We start from the raw sequence: 22,462 nt of genomic DNA on the forward strand, positions 1-22,462 counted from the left end.
CATACACAGAATTGTAGATTGCCCCAGTAAGGAACTGTGCATAAATGCTTTAGCAATGGACTCATGGACATTGGAATGGACCAAGGGGGGGTGTAAGAAGGGTTATGACTGATGTTAGTATACTACATTAACTTATTTTTCTTTCTTTTATTTTCAATTTAAAACCATAAATAAAGATGGATTATTGATTTTGTTTAGCAGCATTTAGAATCTAGTAAGATATAAGTAATGTTTCCCACATGATTAGGCCTGTCAGGTACATCATACAGCTTGCAGCCATACAGTTTACTGGAGTAATTATGTAGATTATAACTCTCTGGCATTCACTTACTCAGCATCAGCAAAGACAGTTAGTGCAGCCGTCTGAATGATCTGATTTAAGTCACTTTACAATTGTCAGAAAGCCTGTAAATTCCTTCCTACTTTACAGGGAAGCAGTGTACAGTCATTGCATATGAAAAGCGTTATCTGGCTTGCAACTTTAACCTTTTTACATACCATTTCTCTAAATACAATAGCAAGGCCCCATTTTGCATTCTTTAAATACCTGATACTGTTACAGACCATTTTAATATTTAATCAAGTAGCACCCACTAAAACATTTTGATGTACCTTTGGAAGTATAATACCCACCCCCCGATTAAGTAATTAGTTGGAGAATGTATAAATGAATTAGTTTACTCAACTAAACATTAAGGAATTTATCCACAGCACTTCTTAGCAGGTGCAGAGATCTGATAAAGCCAGAAGTGACCTGTAATTCCCTAGAAACTTTCTCCAGACACCTCACTTCAACTAAAATGAAATAAAAAACTGCAACGTTGTTATCATCATCATTAACCCCTGCCCCACACTTTTCTCATTTTTCTAAATGGATGAGGTATCACACCAACTCTTCCAGTGTTTCTTGATTCATTGCTACTCTCTTATCATCTTCATTGGACATATGTGAGTATCGCTGGTTTTCTCATGCAATCCATCCTTCTCTTTGATGGATGCAATCATTTCCTCTTGCCTTTCAAAGCTTCAGCACTAGATTATCTTCTACTTTCCTGCACATATAGGTTCATAAGTACATAGGTTTATACTAGGCTATCTGCCCTAAGGCATTTATAAGCCTAGCCCAAATTTTTGTGGCTTCCTTATATGAAAAAATACTGTGCCCATTAGTTTGTTGTGCCTCTGTCCAGCAGTGACACAGAGATGATTCCTGGGGTAAACCTATGATCTCCCATCCACAGGTCAAGATTTCTCTTGAACAGAGCCAGCGAGGTGCTCTGCCCCACATGGACCGGGATTTTATTCCACAGCATAGGAAGTCTCTGAGTGATAAATCTATCCCTCCAGCACATCCTATTTATGTCCGTGCTAAGGTTTAAGTCGCTTGCTCTAGTGGTTTTGGTGTATTTGGATTTTTTTGATTTTTATGCCCCCAAATCAGTGCAATCTGTTCTTTTTGACCTTCTCTGCAATTGGAGCTATTTGGATCTCTGCTCTGATGTCCTCATTTCTTTCCCTGTTCCACATTGTGCATCTCAGCACCTATTTCTGGTGATTCATCTTCAACAGTTTGGTTTTGTCAAGGGAAGATCATGCCTGTTAAATTTGGTAGACTTCTTTGAGCCAGTCACCTAAGCCATGGATGAGGGGAAGACGGTGCACCTGGTCCTGGACCTAGTCAAGGCCTTCGACACTATTCCCCATGCGGGCATAATAGATAAACTATCCCAGCTTGGTGTAAATCCATATGTGACCAGATGAGTACCTAACTGGCTCACTGATAGAACTCACTCATTCAAAATATCGGAAGCTACCTCAAGTAGTAGACCTGTAACAAGTGGCGTACCCAAGGGATCAGTCTTGGGGCCCTTGCTGTTTGGGATATATACTTCTCTGAGGTGCAAGCCAAAACCAGAGGTCTATGGCTGTCCAGGTTTGCAGATGACTGCAAGCTGGGTGCTAGCATCAACTCCACTAGTGATGTGGGTATACTACAAGATGGTCTCACCCAGACAAATGACTGGTGCCAGAAACACAGCCTCAAACAAAATGCCAAAAAATGCATCATCATCCCCTTTGGGGAGAGTGATGTCTCCACAAATTATCACATTAATAGCAATGTCCTAACCATGCAAGCAGTTGCAAATACAGCAGCTGGAGAGACCACAGAGGTTCCTAACCAGGAGAATCCAAGACTTAAAAAATCTGTCCTACATGGATAGGCTAAAAGTCCTGTCCCTCTACTCTGCCTCATACAGACTCCTCAGAGGTAATCTATGTCTGGCATACAGAGCAATCTCTGACTCCACCTTGATGAAATTGCTGAATATCTGCAAGCCAAACTCCACTCGTTTGACCTGCATGCAAAACCTCAACTTGGTTTGCAACATCAATAGGACTTGCTGGTGGGACAGATTTGTCTCCCAGAGACTCCCCCATCTGTGGAATAGACTCCCTCTGCATGTCAAGCAGAGTACCTCATTATCCCTCTTTAACAGGAACCTGGATGACTGGATGGGAAATAGAAAATACACCCCTGGGAAGCCACCTGTGTCCCTGCTGGACAGGGGCATTGGGTGCTGACTTGTAGAAACATGGGCTAATTTACTGGCTAGGCTTATAAGGGCCTCTGGGCCAGTAGCCTAGTAACTTGCTATGATCCTATGATCATCTCTAGCTTCTTCAAATCCACTGTCTTCACTGACAAGGTTTATGCACTATACAGTAGTACTGGTCACACCACTGTTTTATACACCTTACTTTTCAGCTTTTTGGCATTCTTCTGTTACACAATACTTCTGAAGCTCTGTGAGAATTTGCTGCAGTCTCCCTGATTCAAGCTTTGACCTCCTCATTCAGGCTTCTCTTCTCATTGACTACCCCTCAAAGATACTTGAAGATGTTAACCTGTTCCACTATTATCCTTTATAAATTCATAAGTTGAATCAGTGTTCTAGGTCATAGACCATTCAAGAACACAGAGTCCACAAGTTTAGGAGCATAAATCAAGTTGCCACCCCATTTGTGCAGTTCTTGTTTCAAAGTTCTTACATTTTTCAAAGCCCTGATTTCTGCTAGTATTTAATTCCAAAGCAATTAAAGTTTTATAGTAACAAAAGTGTGCCTTAAATTAGTTTTAAATAAAATATGTGCAACATAAGATGGCTGCTCTTCAATGAAAGTTTACTTTTATAAGGATGTATATTCAAGCTGTCTTGTACAAATAGGTCATAAAATTCTCTGTGTGCAAACAATATTTTACCCTTTATGTACAGGTAATGTCAGGTGTATAAATTTAAATCAATACACCTGTTCTTTATAACATACATGTTTAATAAATTGGAATGTCTTAGTAAATGTTATTTATATACTTTCAATATTATTAAGCTGATTCTTATTATAAATGCAGAAATTACTATTGTACTTCAGAGTTAGGGCAAATGTATGTACAGTAAATCAGTGATAAGCATCTGCTGTCCCATGTGCTAATATTCTTAATCATAAGTTGTAACTGACTCTTAGCTTTACATTGTATTGTTTCAACATGGTTACTAAAAGAAAACTTATTAGTAATCAAAGCACCCAGGTACCAAAAACGTCAATTACATCCACGATTGATGATGAGAGGATAATCTGATGTTGACCCCAAGGCTTGCCAAAATACATACGTGAACATTTATCAGTACTAAATGTCAGATCTATAGAACTGTCCCATGAACTAATTAGTGATGGATATCTATTAATAATCATTACATCATCATTAGTAATTGTAAAGCCAATCATTATGTCAATCTTTAAAAAAAACTGGAGCCAGGACTGAACCCTGAGGGATGTCTACACTCACCTGTAATGAATCCGAGAGGGTGTTGTGAAATACAACAGATTGTATTGTCCCAGTTAAACAAGACATAAGTCACCTTATGCTGTAAGGATCAATGGCAGCAGAAATTCATGTCTTTAATATCACTTGGTAAAGAAGGGAATCAAAAGCCTTGGCCATATGCAGGTATACTACCCAGTCATCATTTATTTATTTATTTAATTTATTTTACATTTGTTGACCGGGATAGTCTGACTGGATACATGTCCATTTTCAGCAGAGGCCCTGGGAGAAAAGCTCTAAGATAATAATACACATTGAACATTTAGTAAATGCTAGTTTCTAGCAGATTACAGTCATAAGCAATACCAGCATTTAACACATATAGTACTAATTTATTGCAAAACAGTTTACAAAACATAACATTATTTTCAAAGTTATATATGCATAGCATTATATTCAGGTTTATGACACACTGAGCAGCAGTTATACAACTGACCCTTCCTGAAATGGAGTGGTAGAAAAAAGTTAGAAGTAGCTGAAGGTAAGGCACCTAAGAAATAGAGGGGTCACCAGTCGGGGGTTAGTGCAGGGACATAACCAATGAGTTTTGAAGTATTTCTTGAGTTTGTTTTTGAATGGTGTTAGTGAGGGTTCTAGGGTCAAGTCATCTGGGAGTCTGTTCCGTATTTTTCTAACAGAGATGGCAAACAGAGAGTCCCCAGCTGAGTAGTTGGATTTGTATGTTTGAACTAGGAGTCTAGTGGATGATCACATTGGCCGGGTGCTGGTGTAGGGGCTGATAATATTTTTTAGTGCAAGTGGATTTTCTGGTTGGTAAAGGACTTTATGTGCCACTATTAGCTGGTTTAACTGCAGTAGGCTTGGCAGTTCAAGCCATCCTAGGTGATTTAGGTTGTAACAGTGGTGTGTCCGGTAGGCTGTGCCAGTAGCAAATCTGGCAATGTGGTTATAGCAGGATGATAGTTTATTAAGATCTGTTTGACTCCTAATGTGATGGGCAGGTGAGATGATAGCTTGTCCTGCCATAGGACTGCCTGTTGCCTGCCCTGCAGGTAGGATTGAAACCATTGGAGTGCATGGTTGTTTAAGGAGAAGGCCTTCAAGGTATTTATAAGCATTTTGTGGTCAACCATGTCAAAAGCCTTGGATAGATCTAGAAAGATTGCTGAGGATAGTTTGTTATTATTGCGGTTGTGGTTAATGACATTAGAGAAAGAGAGGAGGGCAGAAGTAGTACTGTGGTGTGGCTTAAAGCCATGCTGAAAGTTGGACAACAGCTTGTTCTGTGTGAGGTAGTGCATGAGCTGTATGTGTACACACTTCTCCATAATTTTAGCTAGAGGTGACAGAATAGCTATGGGTCTAAAGTTTGACAGTTCAGTGGAACTGCCTACTTTATGGAGAGGTATGCCATGGGAGATTTTCCATATAGTGGGTACAGTAGTTTCAGATATAGCTCTATTGATCAAGATAGAGATGGGGTATGCTATGGTGTCAGCAGCCTTTTGCAGATAGACTGCTGGGAGGAGGTCGGCAGCCAGGCTGGTGGGTCTTAGTTTCTTAAGTAGGGCATGAATAAGTTGAGTAGGAACAGGTTGGAAGGTAAAGTATGTTTGGGTACTGGGTGTGGATGCATTAGAATTAGAGCCATTGGGAGAGAGTTGGCTGGCTAGAGACTGGATAGTTACTGTGAAGAAGCTGTTGAAGTTATTAGCAATGTCTACTGGGGATTTTTGTTGGGAAGCTGAGGGGGGTAGAGTGGCGGTTTGGCCTGGGTGAAGTAGTTTGTTTATTCCTGCCCAGAACTTTTGAGGTTTGTTTTGGTGTTTTTGCAGTAGATAGTAGAAGTGGTTCTTTTTGTCTAAGGTTATGGATTTTTGGTGTCATTCCTTAGCTGTCTGAATCTTAGTTGATCAAGTGGGGCTTTTGTTTTTTTGGTAGGTGGCCTATGCTTTGTTTCTGAGTGAAATTTTGGTTTTGGTATCTTTAGAAAGCCATGGTGCAATATTAACTTTGGTTCTAATAGAGCGGCTGGGAGCATGGGAGTTAAGAATAGCAAGGAATTTGGTGTTAAAGTATGCTACTGCTTCATCTAGGGGGAGACTTTTAGTACTGACCAGTTGTATGCCTTCAGTTCATTTTGAAACTTGGTGAGAATAAAATTCTTGTTGTTTCTTAATGTTCTATAGGTGGGTTGGTAGGAGCAGTCTACTTTGAGCTTGATTATATAGATGAGACAATGGTCACTTAGGTCATCAGGCAAAGTGCCTGATTTATAACGAATGAAGATGGGTATTGATGAGTATCCAGTCTAGGGTACTTTCCTTGTTATTGGGTTTTCCTGTCCTGGTGGGGGAGGTTATGATTTGAGTAAATCCATAGAGGTTTATGTGGGTTGTGTGTAATACCTTCATCCAGGGTATGTGTGTCTGTGCATAGAACTCTATGAAGTTAGTCAGGGTGCATTTACTTTATGAACCCCCATACTGAAATGCACCCAGGTGTTCACCATTACTGTTTGTGTGCCAGTAAAGTACTCTCAAAACATTTGGCAACACAGGTCAGAAATATGGGATGATAATTTTTAATGTCATTTTGTTTCTCTGTTTGAAAATTGGAATAACATGGGAGATTTTCTTTGAATTTAGGACAGATCCAGATTGTAGTAAATTATTAAAAACCAGTGTTATTGTTAGTACTAGAAAGTTCCTTAAGTTACAAAGAACTATTGGAGGTATTATGTAAACCCCACAGATGCAGATAATTTGATACTGGCCAGACTTTTCTTGTCACTACTAAAAATTGAGCAAGGGATTGAAAGATGAATACAGTTGTAAGTTTCATCCTTTTCACAAGCCAAAGTACTAATACATCTGTTCACATTGGAGTTCAGGGTTACGGTAATGGTTAAGGTGTTTACCTCACAGACACAAGGTACAGGATAAGATTCTCATCTTTGAAAGGGAAATTACCTCAGCTTAAAATGGCCCACAAAGGCAGCTAACCTAGTACTTAACTATGAACCTAGGAACATAATATTAATTAAATTCAATAGCAATTAGCTTAGGATCATGTATCATGATATTGTTAACTTTAATAACATAAAGAGTATGTTGAACTTGTGTTTTAAATTAATATACTTAAAATATTTTTGTATTGAACTTATCACTTGCTGATCTTTCTTAGAAGCAGAGTGGCTTTTATTAATTAAAACCTAGAAACATTTGCTAGCCTGATTTAATTACCTTTTACTATAACTGCTAGGGGAATATTTTATAGACATTAAAGATTATTTTTCTTTTTGTTTTATAACCTTTTTCAAATTATTTGATCACAAGTATGGAAAATAAGTTGTGTTTCTGTTTGTAGATTTAGCACTTTTAAAAATATTTTCCAGATTGGAGTAACCAAAATGACTGTCCTAAGTGTCTTTTGCAGACATATGCCAATGCCCTGTGTATGCAGTCTAATGACTGATAAAGTTCATTGTAATTTACCTTATAAAAGTTGTGATGGGATAACATGAAGCTGATAAGAGTAATGGTCAGATGAACCTAAGAGAGAACAGAGAAAAACATTGTGAATTCTAACAGCCATATTAGATGTTACAATATCCAAGATGCTGTTATCTCTAATGTTATTATACAATAATTGTTCTAAGCTATGAAAAGATTACATGCTTAAGAACTGTTTTGAGTTCATACTTTTGGCATTCATGGTGTTCCAGTTTATGCTGGGATAATTGAATCCACCCACGAGTATTAAATTTCCCCTATATGAGTCATCATCTTTCTTAACTTTCAGCTTCTTCTGGTTTCCCCACTTGCTGCCATGACAGCTGTCTTGTCTGTTCTCAGTTTCATCTCATGTACCTTCAGTTTTGCATTCCATTCCTCTATCATTTGCTGAACTTCTTTTTCAGAGTCTGCTTGTAATGCATATAGCAACTTTGCTGATCTGTCCACTCTTACCTATTTACTAATGTAGTCCATCATAAGTTTGTACAGCAGTAGGCTCAGAGCTGATCCCTGATGGACATCCACTCCTACTGAGAAACCTTCTATGAGTCCAAACACTATTTGTACTTCAGTCATTGAGCCCTTGTACATAGTCTGCTTTAGTTCTACCAATGTTTCTGGGACTTCAAACCCTCGCAGGACTGTCCAATCACCTTTCTTCAGAGCTTATCATTTGCCTTCTCCAAATCTAGGAATGCCTAGTTAGACTCTTTCCTCATCTCTAGGTTCTTCTCAAATATTTGTCTCACTGCAAACATCAGGTCAGTTGTGCTTCATCCTGATCTAAATCTGAACTGCTCATCTCCTGTCTTACTTTTTACTACTCTGGATATTTACCACTCACTCTCTTCAGCACTTTCATGCACTACGACAAGAGCGTGTTACTTCTTTACTGCCCACAGTTGAGTGTCCCCTTTGTTCTTGTACACTAGTACTAGAATGTTTATTCTCTAGTCAGCTGGGACATGTGTTTTTCTCCATACTGCTATGAGTACCCTCTGGAGCCATTTCTCACGTAACTCACCAAGTGTCTTGATCATGTATCCACCTACTTCATCTGAGCCTGCTGCTTTTCCTAACTGTATTTTCCTTACTGTTGTTCTCACTCCTTCTGTCTAGGATGGGCTCTTCTTCCTCTTTATCATAGGCTGAATCTGGGGCAGTACAGTTTCTGTGGAGTTTTCTTCATTTAGAAGCTGCTGTAATTACTTCTTCCACCTGTCTTTGATGTCATGTAAGCTAGTGATCAGGTCATTACTGGTATCCTTTTTGAAAGGCATCTTATGACTATCTTTATCTTTTTGTCTTTGTCTTGCAACCTGATAGAGTTTCTTTCTGCCATCTGCTGAGCCATTTACTATAAGTTGGTTACGTGACTTTGATGCCTTGTTCTTTGCTATTGTGACTACTGTCTTAGTCTTTTTGTTAGCCAACCAGTATCTCTTGTTAGCCTGGTCTATCTTTTCTATCCTTTTCTTCCCCTCCTCCTTTCTTTTGATAACTTTCTGGACTTCAGCATTCCACCACCAATTTTTTTTACATACCTTATTTACATACCAGTTTTGGCAGCATATCTGTTCTATAATCCTCACACATGCAGTTTTGAGATGTTGCCATTTTTCCTCAACTCCATCTATTTTCTCGTCTTCCTGAGATACTAGAGCCCTGTGTAGTTCCTTGAACTCTTGTGCTTTCACGCTAGCAAAATTCCAGGTCTTCATCCTAGTTGTTGAACTGTGTTCTGGCCACCATCAAATCATTTGCCAGACAGATGTCTAAAATAACCTCTCCTCTCCTCCTTTATTCCTTCTGCCCCACCCATGTGGACCCAGGCAGTCTTCATAGGCTGTTCTGTCTGTCCAAATATGAGCAGTGAGGTCCTCCCATCAACACCAGCTCATATTGTCCTCCTTTATCTAGTAGGTTCTGCAACTGCTGTCTGAATGCACTCTTTTCCTCACTATCACAACCCTGCTGTAAGGCCTAGGCTGAGATTATGAATACTGCCCTGTCAGGCTGGAATCCGATTGTCATGAGTATGTCACTATTTCTGATCATATCCCTTACTGCTTCTGAAGCCTCTCCCTCACCACAATTCCCACACCATTTCTAGTCTGTCCTTCAACTGAATAGTAGACTTTGGATCCCAAGACAAGTGGCTTTGCTGCTCTGCCTTTCCATCTTGTCTCCTGGATACATAGGATGTCCAGTCTCCTCCTTACTATCATGTCATCCAGTTCCAAGCTGCATCCTGTCAGTGAACATGTATTGAATGTAGCAATTCTTAGTTCATGTTTGACAGATTAATTGGTTTTATATCAAGCCTTCACTTAACAGGGCTGTCCCAGGTAACCCAAGCTATGTAACTGGACACAGACCAGTCAGTATTTACTTTTTATATTTATTACATTTGATAACTAGGTAGGTGAACTGGTTCTCTGATTTTTTTCAGCTATGACCCTTGCCCATAGGGCAACAATTATAATAGTACAAACTGGAACAGTGGAACAAACAACAAGATATTCAAGAACTTTTAAGGTTATAAACAAATGCTAATTAAACAAACATATAACAATTAAAACAAGTTACAAAACATATATGGATATATAGATATTCACATTCTCAAAATGTGGTATACAAGATGGCAGTTGCAGCATAGACTATACAGACAGAACACGAAACCATTTTGGATGTGGTATTTACAATGTGTACATGTAGGAAGATGTCTTGTATCACATGATAGCAGATGGAGAGAGAGAGAGAGAGAAAGTGGTAACATCTTTATTTCCCCGTTATACCATGATATGAATAGAGCTTTAAGAGAAACTTGACTTACTATTATAGCTGCTAAACCTTGGCTTAGTTTTCTGCCTGCTTCATGTGATATATACTTAGACTGTCATTTTTCTTTGTAACAGGAGTATGATGCTTCTTTGAACAAGCTATTTTTCAGTATATTTTTGAAACTGCCTAGTGTGTCTTCTCTTCTGTTTTTAGATGGCAGATGATTCCATACTGCTGCTGAGCTTTACAGAAGACACACACTGGCCAGTGGAGGCACATGGACCACTCCCACCATTAACATGGGTCCCTGGTGTAAGGCAGACCCTCAACCCACTTATCACCAGCAAATATCAATTTTTATTTTAATTAACTTGAGAAAATCCCTTTAGTGTCAATTTGTATACAATCGAGTAGCTAGCCCTGACATGACATGCAGTCTGTTATCTCCTCTCTAGAGGATACTGTGCATTACAGGTAATGGCCAAAGCAGTTGCTCTATACAACTCTTCCTCTAGTACATACCACCCAGACTTTGTGCTGCTTTCCATGATTCTACTCAATTTTTTTGGGGTGAGTTTGACATGGAAACACCCACACCAACATGTTTTTGTGGGGTGGGAAGAACTTCACAAAGACAAGCTCCATAAAGGCATTGATCAATGGTCAGGCTTGAACTTTGCACCTTGTGCTTGGGAGGCAATGACCTTAATCAATATGGTGACTAAACTTACTTGCCTCTTTTTTTTTTTTTTTTTGTTATGGACCTTAGTTATGTTAAACTTCTGTGCATCCTGCTCAGGAGACCACATTTCTTTGCTTTTTACTAGCAGAACTAATAATCTACAGATGTTTGAATGAAGATTTGCTTTGGTTAGTATCAGAGTGGTACTAGACTCAGTAAATAACAGGTCTGCTTCCAAGTAAAACATGTTATATTCTAATAAGCCTTTATGAATCTTACACATGTTAATTATATTTCTTCTCACATTAAAATCTTGCAGTTAGGGTAATACAGTGCTCTTATGAAAGCAGGTTAATTGGAAGAACAATCTTGCACTTTCCTTTACCTTCAGGGAGATTGGCTGAATATGAGCCTGATGATGATTACATTTTTACTAATACCTGGAAGTGAGCTGCCCTTGCATGCAGCATGCCACATAAACTGGAATGGGCCATGGGCAGCATGATGGTGCAATGGTTTGCAAGGTTGCTTTACAATTCTTTGATCCAAAGTAATTTTTAACTCATTGGTCAATGTACTCTGATGGAGCACTAGAGAATTCTAAGAACAAAGTAAGAGATTTGTTTGGTTTGGCCTAGCTCGCAACAGCAGCTGGCTGACTGTTGACTCTCAGCTGGTCTACTGTGCCCAGCTGTCATCTTTACTCACTAATCACACTGTCTATGAGTGTCATGGTTCATTTTAGAGCTGGTGGTAAACTATTTATATCTATTTGTTAAAAAAAAAAAAAAAAAAAAAAAAAAAAAAGATTAAGATACAGAATGTAATACAGTGCTTCCTGGTAAATACATGACTCAGTGGACATTGGACAGAATTTTATTTATTTATTTATTGTTAGATAAAAATTATATGTCATTCACTTTCATTCTTCACTGTCCTCAGATTATTATAATTTTTCTAGTCTGTTTCCAGGCTTCCTACTTCTAAACACTGCTTGATTGTCTGAATCTAGTCATGTCACCTAGCATGGAGACCCTTCATGAAGCAAAAAAAAAGCTTTGGAAAAGCTTTAATATATCATGTCTGGAACAGTATGACCAGAACTGCTTGAAATGGAGTGAAATGAAACCATACCTCTCAACCTCTTAGAGCAAGAAAGTATGGACAAAGCTATAAGTAATGGGGGAACAAAGGTCCAAAAATTGGGACAATTTTTAAATATTGCTCTTACAAATGTAGACAGTTGATAGAATAACATGTTTTGCTTTAGCATGAAATTTCTAAAGGGCATGAAGTCTGAAACTCAAATGGCTGTCATTATTTTCTGTCTTCAGTCTTAAATGACTTGCAAAGGATTTGCCAGAAAACCACAATTTTATGAAAAATGGGCCAAAAATATGATGCAAAAGTCTGGACATTCTACGAAAATCTGTATAGTCGAGAGGTATGAATGAGACTAAAAAGTTAAATGTACTGCCAAAAGTTGTACAGTTGAGGATCACAAAGAAATTGATTGACTGGCTGACTGAGTGTTATAAAGAGATAAGCTTACTAGGTGCAAGTTCTAGTCTGGGGGTGACCTGTGAGCACTGTCTGATTAAATGACTTGCTTAGAGTTACAATGTCTGAAAATGGAAATTGAGAAAGTCAAACCCGGAACTAAAAGCCAGAGCTTGCTATTAATTAATTCCATGAGCTAACTTGCCAGACTGGTCCAGTCAGGAATCAGGATCCTTGCCAGATTCTTAGGCAGTCAGTCAGGACAATCACAAACTGCACAAAGACATTGTTGATGCATAACTGTGCGTATTAAGCTAGACATTCATGGTCTAGCTGTCTTGTGCTTACCGTCTTGTTTGTTCCATAGACTGATGTCCAGGAATAAGGCAAAAACCATCTCAAAAGCTAATAAAGGCTAAAGCAGAACAATCATTTCCCACGTGCTTCCAGAATCAACTGAATACTATAAAAGGTATCCCGATTCATTTTTTTTCCATCTCAGAGGCTTAAGTTGCAATAAAGGACTAAAGTATAAACAAGGAAGAGACCAGGCTTTATGGACTATACCAGAGTCCTACAAGACAAACAATTCACAAGTCTGAACCTTCTTCCAATAAATATATTATTAACATCAATATAGAATAGGTTCAAATAATATGCACTGTATACATTTGATTTTTAGCAGTTAATGAACTAGATCTGTGCTTCTGCTTTCTATTTTATAATAAGTTAAGAAAGTTATGTGCCAGCTTCCTTTGGTGTATTTGACCTTAAATAACCAGCAAGGTGAATGAATGAATGCACTTCTGCCTTATATTACCATAAAATTGCAATGGTTCTATATTTATTAGGATGCAAATCTGGTTAAGAATAATAACTGCTATCCCAGCCTACCAGTAGGATAGAACAAGGCATCATTTTGAGTTTTATGGTTAGACTCTCCAGATTTCCTATCCATGGTACTGATCAGATGCCACGTTACTTGACACCCAGGTAAATGTACTTGTTTTGTCTCCTGTGAGATTAAACCTATACTTCTCAACATTACCTCACTATGAGGAAAGTTCATCCTTTTGAGTGTTAAAAATTCATGTTCCACACTAAAAGCGTCTGTTAACTGATAATAAATAATATAGAGTCATCAAACAAAGTATAAAGTAACATGTATTAACCATGCTGTGGGCTTCCTAGAAGTTGGAAGTAATTGTTCTACATTTTGCCCATCTGTTCCACACTGAGATACAAAGTTCTGTACATTTTGGAGCTGGAATTTTAAGGCTATGACTACACCTGTTTCTTGTAAACAGATCCCTTATCTCACCCCCCTGCATTGATGGAATGACAAGTATGCATCTCACAGCATCAAGTGACTTTTAACAATGCCACTTCAGGTGACAGCATCTGAGAAGAAAGCCAAATTGCTATAGAAGCCACAACAAACAGAATAATCAACCACAAGGACTTATTTCAAACATTTTGCACGTTCTTGTGTTTTGTTTTCAAGAAACGTGCATATTCCTATGGCAGGGCTCTGGACTGTGGGCCTGTAAAACAAAAATGGAACAGAGAACAGCTATAGATGAGGTATATGTAGTAAAAATGATAGAAAAAGATTTAGCAGTAATATGCTGACAGGATAGTTGTTCAGGTGCAACAGGCCTTTGTAAGTAACTTTCACTCCTTCCTTATGTGATTTATTAAATAATCAATTAATCAAATTCATAGATTCATAGATTGTTACTAAGTAATGATGCAGGGTGCCTTTCTAAGCCTAGCCAAGTTTTCCTGAAAGAATAATGATGTCCTGCATCCAAAGAGGAAACTGAGGGCCACCGCTTAGAAGCTACCTGTGTCCATAAGGGACATGGGTGCCATGTCCAGTGTAAATTTCCTACTCCTCATCCACTGGTCTAAGTTGTGCTTAAACTGGGTAATAAGACAAACTCAGCTTCACATGGATGGGAAGCCTGTTCCATAGGACAGGCAGTCTCTGGGACACATCTGTGTCTCCAGCTTTTTCTGTTTAAGTTGCAGACAAAACAGTACCTTGTATTATTGGTACTGTGTGACTTACAGACATGCAGGAGATTCATAAGTGCAGGGTTTGCAGATGCCTGATGATGCAACTATGACGAATGATTTAGCTTCCTTCATTAGCATTTATATCGATTACCCCACTTTGTGTTCTTAGTAACTACAGACTTCAAGATCAATTTATTTAAAGAGCAGTTCATCAGATTTTTTTCATAAAGAATATTGCGTGAGGAGTGCTGTCTCCTTGGTAACGCTCTCATCCTACTCATAGCATCATAGCATTTTCATTATTTTCTTCTGTGTAGGATGCTTTAGTCCTTTTATGTTTAAAGTTTACTTCATTGTCTCAAGAAGATTTTTGTCACATTTTATTAAAGCTGTATCAGGGATATTCTGCACAGAATTCCCTCCCATTTCAGTATTCCTTTATTTGTTTTTATTTTACCTAAATTTCACTGGGCTGTGTTCATTGACTCGGGTGGCCCAGGGAGAAAAAAGGCCAGTTTTAGCATCAAGCAATAAACCCACAACTAAATAGAAAATAGTTAATGGTAAAAACATTTAAATAATTAAAGCAGATAAAATATATTCTTAAAATATGTATAAAAAGCAAAAAAAAAAAAATCCCAAGGAAATAATCTATAAACATGTAACCATGCAAGCAATTAACACTTGAGAAAATGTGTGGTGAGTCATGAGGACAGCAAGTAGAGTCAGCTGTTGACCATTCATCATGTGTTTGATATGTATCCCTTGAATATCTCAACACTCTTATAAAATGCATCACTTTTTATTATTTAGTTTCATTATTACAACATGCCCCAAATAAGTATAATTTTTCCACTAAATTTTGATAAAATATTTTTCCACCTGACTGAAAATGATATAACTGCACAAGACATAAAGTCTGTAGGTTTAGATTTCATATGATCATTCCCATAAATTCAGAGGTGTAAGCAGGGCAGGGCAAATGTGGTGGCTAACACAGGAACAAGCTGTTGGAGTCGCAATCATCAAATGCTGATGGGGCGGGAGCACAGTATTAGCACCAATAATGGTTAACCTGAAGTGCTTAACATGAGGTAAGAGAGTGTGTCTTGTAGTAAGTGTAGCAAACTGTTTGCTGTACTTTGTCACAGTTTTAGTAATCAGCTTGGTACCGTTGCAGGAGTGGGAAGATCCTTAATTCATGTTTGGCAGTCTGACTGGTTTTACATCCAGACTTCACTCAACAGGGTTATCCCAGGTAAACCAATCTTTGGAACTGGACACCGACCAGCCAGTTTTTATGATGTAAAAACAAATAAACTTCGAAATAACCACAAAAAAGAAAAAAAGAGATGATGTATTAGCTGATGTTGATATATAACACAAGCACTGTAAAGAGGATAGGTGAGGATTAGTTAGTGAAGATACCCCATTCCGTTAGTAGATATTTGGTCATATTTAAATAAGGTATGCTTTATCTCCACCAATTAAAACACCCCCCCATTTTGACATATACAAATTAGGTGTATTTTACTTCCACCAATTAAAAGACCTGGCTATTCTGACCCCTCTCTTCACAAAGCCCTTATAACCAGGACAGAGCTCACTGTAAAACCATTAAGATTTGACTGCAAGAGCACTTATCCATCTGTGAACACTAAATAAAACATTTTTTTTCTAAACACTGCACCAGTTGCCTTATTTCTATGGAGAAGAGGGGTAGATAAGCCATTTACAGTCAGCTGTGGGTCATATTTGCTTGAATCCCAAATTAAGTCTTACTTTGTTTGTATTTATCCTGAAAACCAGGTCTCTGGATTACTGGTTGGATATTACAAGCTGCCTTCAATGAGTGTATGTTTGGTATTCTTGTTGTATATTTTTGATATACATGTGTGTATATATATATATATATATATATATATATATATATATATATATATATATATATATATATATATATATATATATATATATAGATATAAATATATATAGATATATATATATATATATATATATAGATATATATATATGTGTGTGTGTGTGTGTGTGTGTGTGTGTGTATGTGTATATGTATACATTTGCCTTTCATGGGGGTACCACTTTAAAGATCTACTCAGGGCACCAAATGAGCTAGCTATGGTAAAAAGCAAAATGAAACCATAAAGTGTTAAATAACCTGATGCATTTAGCATGTTGTGGCTCTGACAGGAATTAAACATGCATGAATGACAGCACATCAGAATAGGGCTACATAATGAAATATTATGGCTGTCAACACACTGCTAGCATGACTGCACTATGAGTGATCGTGTGACCCAAAGGAAAATATCATGCAGGTGGCATGCCTGCTGCTATGAGTATTCACATGTGCATCAAAACACCCCATAGCTGTAACATGGGCACTGTAGGCCACCTACAGAAGGACAATACAGCAAAATGCTGTCATTTATCATACAAATGGGGAGGAAATTGGGAAATAGAGCAGACAGTAATGGGGGAAGAACAAAACGAGGAACACACAGGAAACTGTGAGGAAAGACTGGGTTGGGGAGGAATGGTATATTTGTTGTGGGTATAGTTGCTCATTTACTTTTTTAACATGGTAAGAACAGAAAGGAGGAAAAGGGAATGTCTGGGTAGGATGGAAGGAAAGGGGAAGGAAGGAAGCAGGGCCAGACAGACATATAACACAACCAAAGACTGACATGAAAGTCTGATATATCAGAGGGGGAGACAATGGAAAGGAATGGGCTGATAGGACAGAAATAGTGAGGGGCAGGGCTAGACAAAAACATGGGATGGGGAGTGACACAAAGGGATGGGAAACAAAGCTATGTGGACTAGGGAGGGTTGAGCAGGGCCTACCAGACCCACCCAAAAAGGAACCCCCCAGACATCAGTCACCTTTGTGACCATGCATAGGCACTCCCTCTGATGGTCCAATGGACAGAGTCATCTGGTTATACAACTCTACCAGCCACACAAAGAGATACACCAACATGCCAGTGTCAGCATCCAGCCATCACCAGCTGCTGCACTTTTCACTGGGTGACCTAGAAAGGCCCATCTGCACCACTGTTAGAGAGTTCACAGAGACCACCAGTCAGCCCTCTGCACTGTCATATACAGGGTGACCTTTATTATTCTGCAAAAAGCCAGGCTTGAGGACAGCTGAAGACCCAGAAGAATCCATATTGGCCAGTGCAGATTGGTATGGCCTAGGAAAACAATAAAAAGCAAAGCCAAAGCAAAAAAAAAAAAAAAAAAAAAAAAGCAAAAACAAAAAAGACAATAATACAACAGATTAATAATGTGTGTTATGGTTTATTGCAAAAGTACATTATTACCAGCAATACACTAGACTTACCTGCCACCTAAGAACCTGTTGTATTATTTCCATCAGGTCACAATGTTGTCTTGCATCTCCTGAGATCCTAGAAAACATAAAATAAGCAACAATCAGTACAATATATTCCTGACAATAGAAGGCAATTGCAACTAGTGGTGCTAGGTCTAATGTACACTGACAAACCAAGAACAGAATGTTAACAATTAAAGGTGTTGCCCCTCTTGAACCCCCTCTTCTCACTGGCAGAAAAGGTTTAAGTGGTGCATCATAGGTCACTATATTTGTTCTTGCACTGTTGAACAGAGAACATGATACCACGGACATCAGTCAGTACCCTCATAAGCTGGTGCCAGGCATTAATTTTGTAAAGGGAGCTTCATACCCTTCCACAAAATGCTCCCTTTGCTCTCTGTCCAGTAGGCAAAGGACACTGCACCATGTAAGAAATCTACCAGAGTTTGTGCCTGTTTAGGTCATTTCCATACTTTGGGTGTAATCCAGGAGAAAAAGGGTAACCTGGTATGCACATCTGCCTACACTGGACACCATGTGATGTGCATAGACAACAGGGAAGCATGATGCACATCAACAGCAGTATGATGCTTAGTGACAGTAGTGTAGCCAGGCTTCGCAATGGCTGGGCACATGAACACACCATACATGACTTCCCAACCCAGAGGGTTCGGAAGTCATTCATTGCTGATAATGCATAATATTACACTATAACTTTATTAGAGAAAATATAAAACTTTTAAGCCTTTCTGTACTTTCAGAACACAGGAGAAAGGCTAAAGTTGCTCCTATTTTTTAAAGTTATAGACCTATTAGTTTAACTTCCAATGTGTGTATATGTTTTGAAAGACGTGTGCAATGACTGCTAATAAGGGACAGTCAGTGCGATATTCACCTAGATAAAGTACAACATGACTTCATTAGGGGAAGTTCAACCTTGACATCCCTTATATCCTTTTTTGAAAAGCTATCTTCCTTGACAGACCAGGAGAAGTAGTGTATAGTAGCTTATTTATATTATTCTAAAGCATTCAATGGGCTGTTTCACAAACAGATGATAGTGTGTTTGCTGCAAACTGGTATTAATCATGAAATGGATTCATAGTTGGCTAAAACATGCCATAGCATGAGGTCTACATGGTAAAACATTGCCAGTGGAGTTCTTCATGCCTTGGAATTGGGACCCATGTTTAATATGGTCTTTTCAACCATACCAATTACATCTGAATTCTGGAACTCATGATGACTGTAAGACAGGAGCCATAGTGAACAACATTTCAGCTATACTGAGGATTTAACTTGCTACAGTCTAGTCATCCCTGCAGGTTTTCATTTATTTACAGCCTAATAACACCTCGAGACATCTAATATTGTCTGTTTGTATTTACATTAATAATTTTAAAACCACAATACATACAAGATAGAAAAAGATTTCATCACAAAGCATACATGATGGGTAAAACAACTACACTGATACTTGGACTCAGTTTATTAACAGTAAAGAGAAATTAACTGTGCAACAACTATTTATCTGTATTATCAGAATTTTCATATTTCCTTACATGCCCCCATAACCAAGTATCACAGTCAGAACTGCTTAACTTGCTATGAAAGCTCACAACTGGATAATCACAATGTTGTCTACAGTATATGTAGAGATTGAAAGGTTACTGAGTTTACAAAATATTACAAGATTAATTTTGTGGTGCCTGTTTGCGCACCGCTGAGCTGAGCAGTGGGGGTGTGTCCAGTGCTGCTTAGCTTTGTTTAGGTCTAGAGCACATGTTTAAGCTGGTTTCAGCATGTTTGTGTGATGCGCTGCTGTTCTGAGCATGCCCATTCATGGGCTGTGTCTATTGACCGCTGAGCATTGTTTATATCTGCAGCACAGGTTTGTGTGCCATGCCACAGTGCTTAGCAAAGAAGGCTGTCAAAAAAAAAAAAAAAGAAATTGGCTAAGAAAGCCAGTCATATATAAATAACTGATGACCCCTGTTCCACCTAAAGTGGGTCATTCCAACCCCTCAGTGATGTACTTGACAGGTGGAATGCATCATAGTTAGCCAATCACACAGGCTGCATCTGCAGCGGAGCACTATAAAATTTGCACACACCCTACTAGCTGACTTTTCCCCCATACTCTGCACCATTGGAGTACAGACTTGGGAATTTTAACTGAGATAATGCTATGGGCTGCTGCAGCTCTGCTACATATGTACGTGCTTGATGCTGAGGTCAGTGCTGCTGCTGCTGACGACAATAGGTCTAGACAGGCCCAGGGTAACCTTCCAGGAGCTACATGAGCTGGGGATTGTAGAGCACTACAGGGTGGACAGGGACATACTACAAGAACTCACTGAGCTCTGCCGGCCTCAAATCATACCCAGAGCCAACAGAGGGGAGCCCATCCTAGTGGAAACAAAGGTACGTGTAGCCCTTAGGATACTAGCTACAGGTACTTTTCAAAGACCAACTGGGGACATGATGGGGGTCTCACAGACTTCAACATCTAGGGTATGTCACCATTTCCTGGATGCCATGCAAACACATGCCAGTGAGCACATTTATTTACCCCACACCCCTGAGTAGAGGGCCAGCAGTATGCATTTCTTCCATTCCTCTCAACCGTACAGATTTTCACAGAATGTCCAGATTTTTGCCTCCTATTTTTTGGCTTGTTATTCATAAAATTGTTATTGTCTGGCAAATGATTGTTAAATCTTTGAAGACAAAACTCAGAAAATAATGACAGACATTTGAGATTCAGACTTCATACCTTTCAGAAAATTCATGCTAATGCAAAACCTGTTATTCTATCAACTTTCTAAGTTTGTAAGAGCAATATTTAAAAACTGTCTCTATTTTTGGGCCTTTGTCCCCTCATTATTTATGTGTTTGTTCAGATTTCTTGTACTAAGAGGTTAAGAGGTATGGTCTCTTCTACCATGTAGCACATGACACTGAGGTACTGGGTACAATAGACTGCACTCATGTCCACATCAAAGCACTGCCTGGTGAGGAGGGTAGAGTCTACATTAACTGTAAGGGGTAGCACTCCATCAACTGCCAGGTTGTGTGCAATGCCCAGGGGATTATCATGAATGTGGGTGCTGGCAGCCCTGGCAGCTATCGCAACTCCAATATCTGGCAAGCATCACAGCTGTACCAGAAGTTTGCCAAGAGGGACATCCCATATGGCCATCTACTGGGGGATGCTGGCTATGCACTGGAACCATGGATGATGACACCCATCAGAAATGCACACACACCTACCGAAGAACACCATAATGAGGCACACACACAAACTAGTAATATCATAGAGTGTGTGTTTGGGCTGCTCAAGTCACTGTTCCGGTGCCTTGATATATCTGGTGGAACCCTTCAATACTCTCCAGCCACATGTGCACAGATGTTCACAATATGATCCTGCAGAAACAGCTGCAGCAGGATCATCACAGGGAAGGGACACATAGCCCCCCACCAGTGTCTAGGACTCCACAGCCACACCCACAGGGGGACTTGGAGGAGGAACCCCCTGAGGCTGTCTCCGTAGGCAGATGTAGGTGTGCCCGGTATGCCCTGGACTTGGCCAAGAGGCAATGCATAGCACATGCACTGACAATCTAGGGTTCTAGGGACTGACACCTTACTCCAACTTGCATATATAGGAAAAAGGATGCCAGCCACACCACTCAACCTGTACCTAACCATGTATTGGCTGTGTACTGCATACATCAGACAGAGTCAGCCCTGAAACACAGGTCTCTCTACTGCTGAATTCACAAGTTACTCTCCTATACATCAGATGCACGGGGTACTACACTATGGTAGCATATGTATGGACCTGCTGCATGTATTCAAGGGAATAGTTCGGGCTACTGGGCTACTTGGAGAGAACTAACAGCTACTTGAGACAACAGGTACTCTGTCCAGTACTGAGTGCCACATGACTGGAAACCCCACTGCATTATGCAAGGGAAATATCAAACAGTGGGGTCATAGGACAGATGCACGACTGTCAATGCCAGAGTCCCCTACCACCAACACATTAGTGTTCCTATACAACTACAGTAACAGTATGTTTAAAAGGCTATAGCAGTAAACCACACAATTCCAGGGCGGTCACAAAGAACCTGACCACATGTTCTACTGTCCACAAAATGCAGGGGTCACAGCAGGGTCACAGTGTATGTTTTATGCTGTTGATAATGTGAGGAATTAAACCTCACTTTCTGGAAGCTGTTGTGGCTCACTGGGCTAAGGACATTAGCATGGTTGATGGTGTTGATAGTTCAAAACTGGCCGCACCTACAACTTGTGCATGTGAGCTACTTGTATGGTAGGAGTCTCTCAGACTGTCAAAACACCACAATCTGTTACTGCAAGAAAGCTGGACAAAGCCAGAGAAAATGGGGGACAGAGGGACAAACCTACAGACATTATACATGCTCTGAGTAACCTGGAAGGTGGTAAATAAAACCCGATGGAAATCAAAATAATTTAATGAAATATCTTCAGTAAGCACTTTCGTCTCTTCACCAATATTCAGAGACTTCTTCAGACTGGTATGTGTCATATAGTATGTTCAGCAAACAGTTGGGGAATGCCTTGGACAAAATTTCAGGGAGGTGCTGGACTGTTGAATCAGGTACAGCAGCCAATTGGCTGCAGTACACAAAATCCCAGACTGGATTGCTGGTAGGTCTGGCCTGGAGTCACCTTCTATGTACTGACAGTCACACTGGGCA

Source organism: Protopterus annectens, chromosome 5.part0 (genome assembly GCF_019279795.1).
Source record: "Protopterus annectens isolate FY-2018-M chromosome 5.part0, PAN1.0, whole genome shotgun sequence".
Lineage (NCBI taxonomy): Eukaryota > Metazoa > Chordata > Ceratodontiformes > Protopteridae > Protopterus > Protopterus annectens.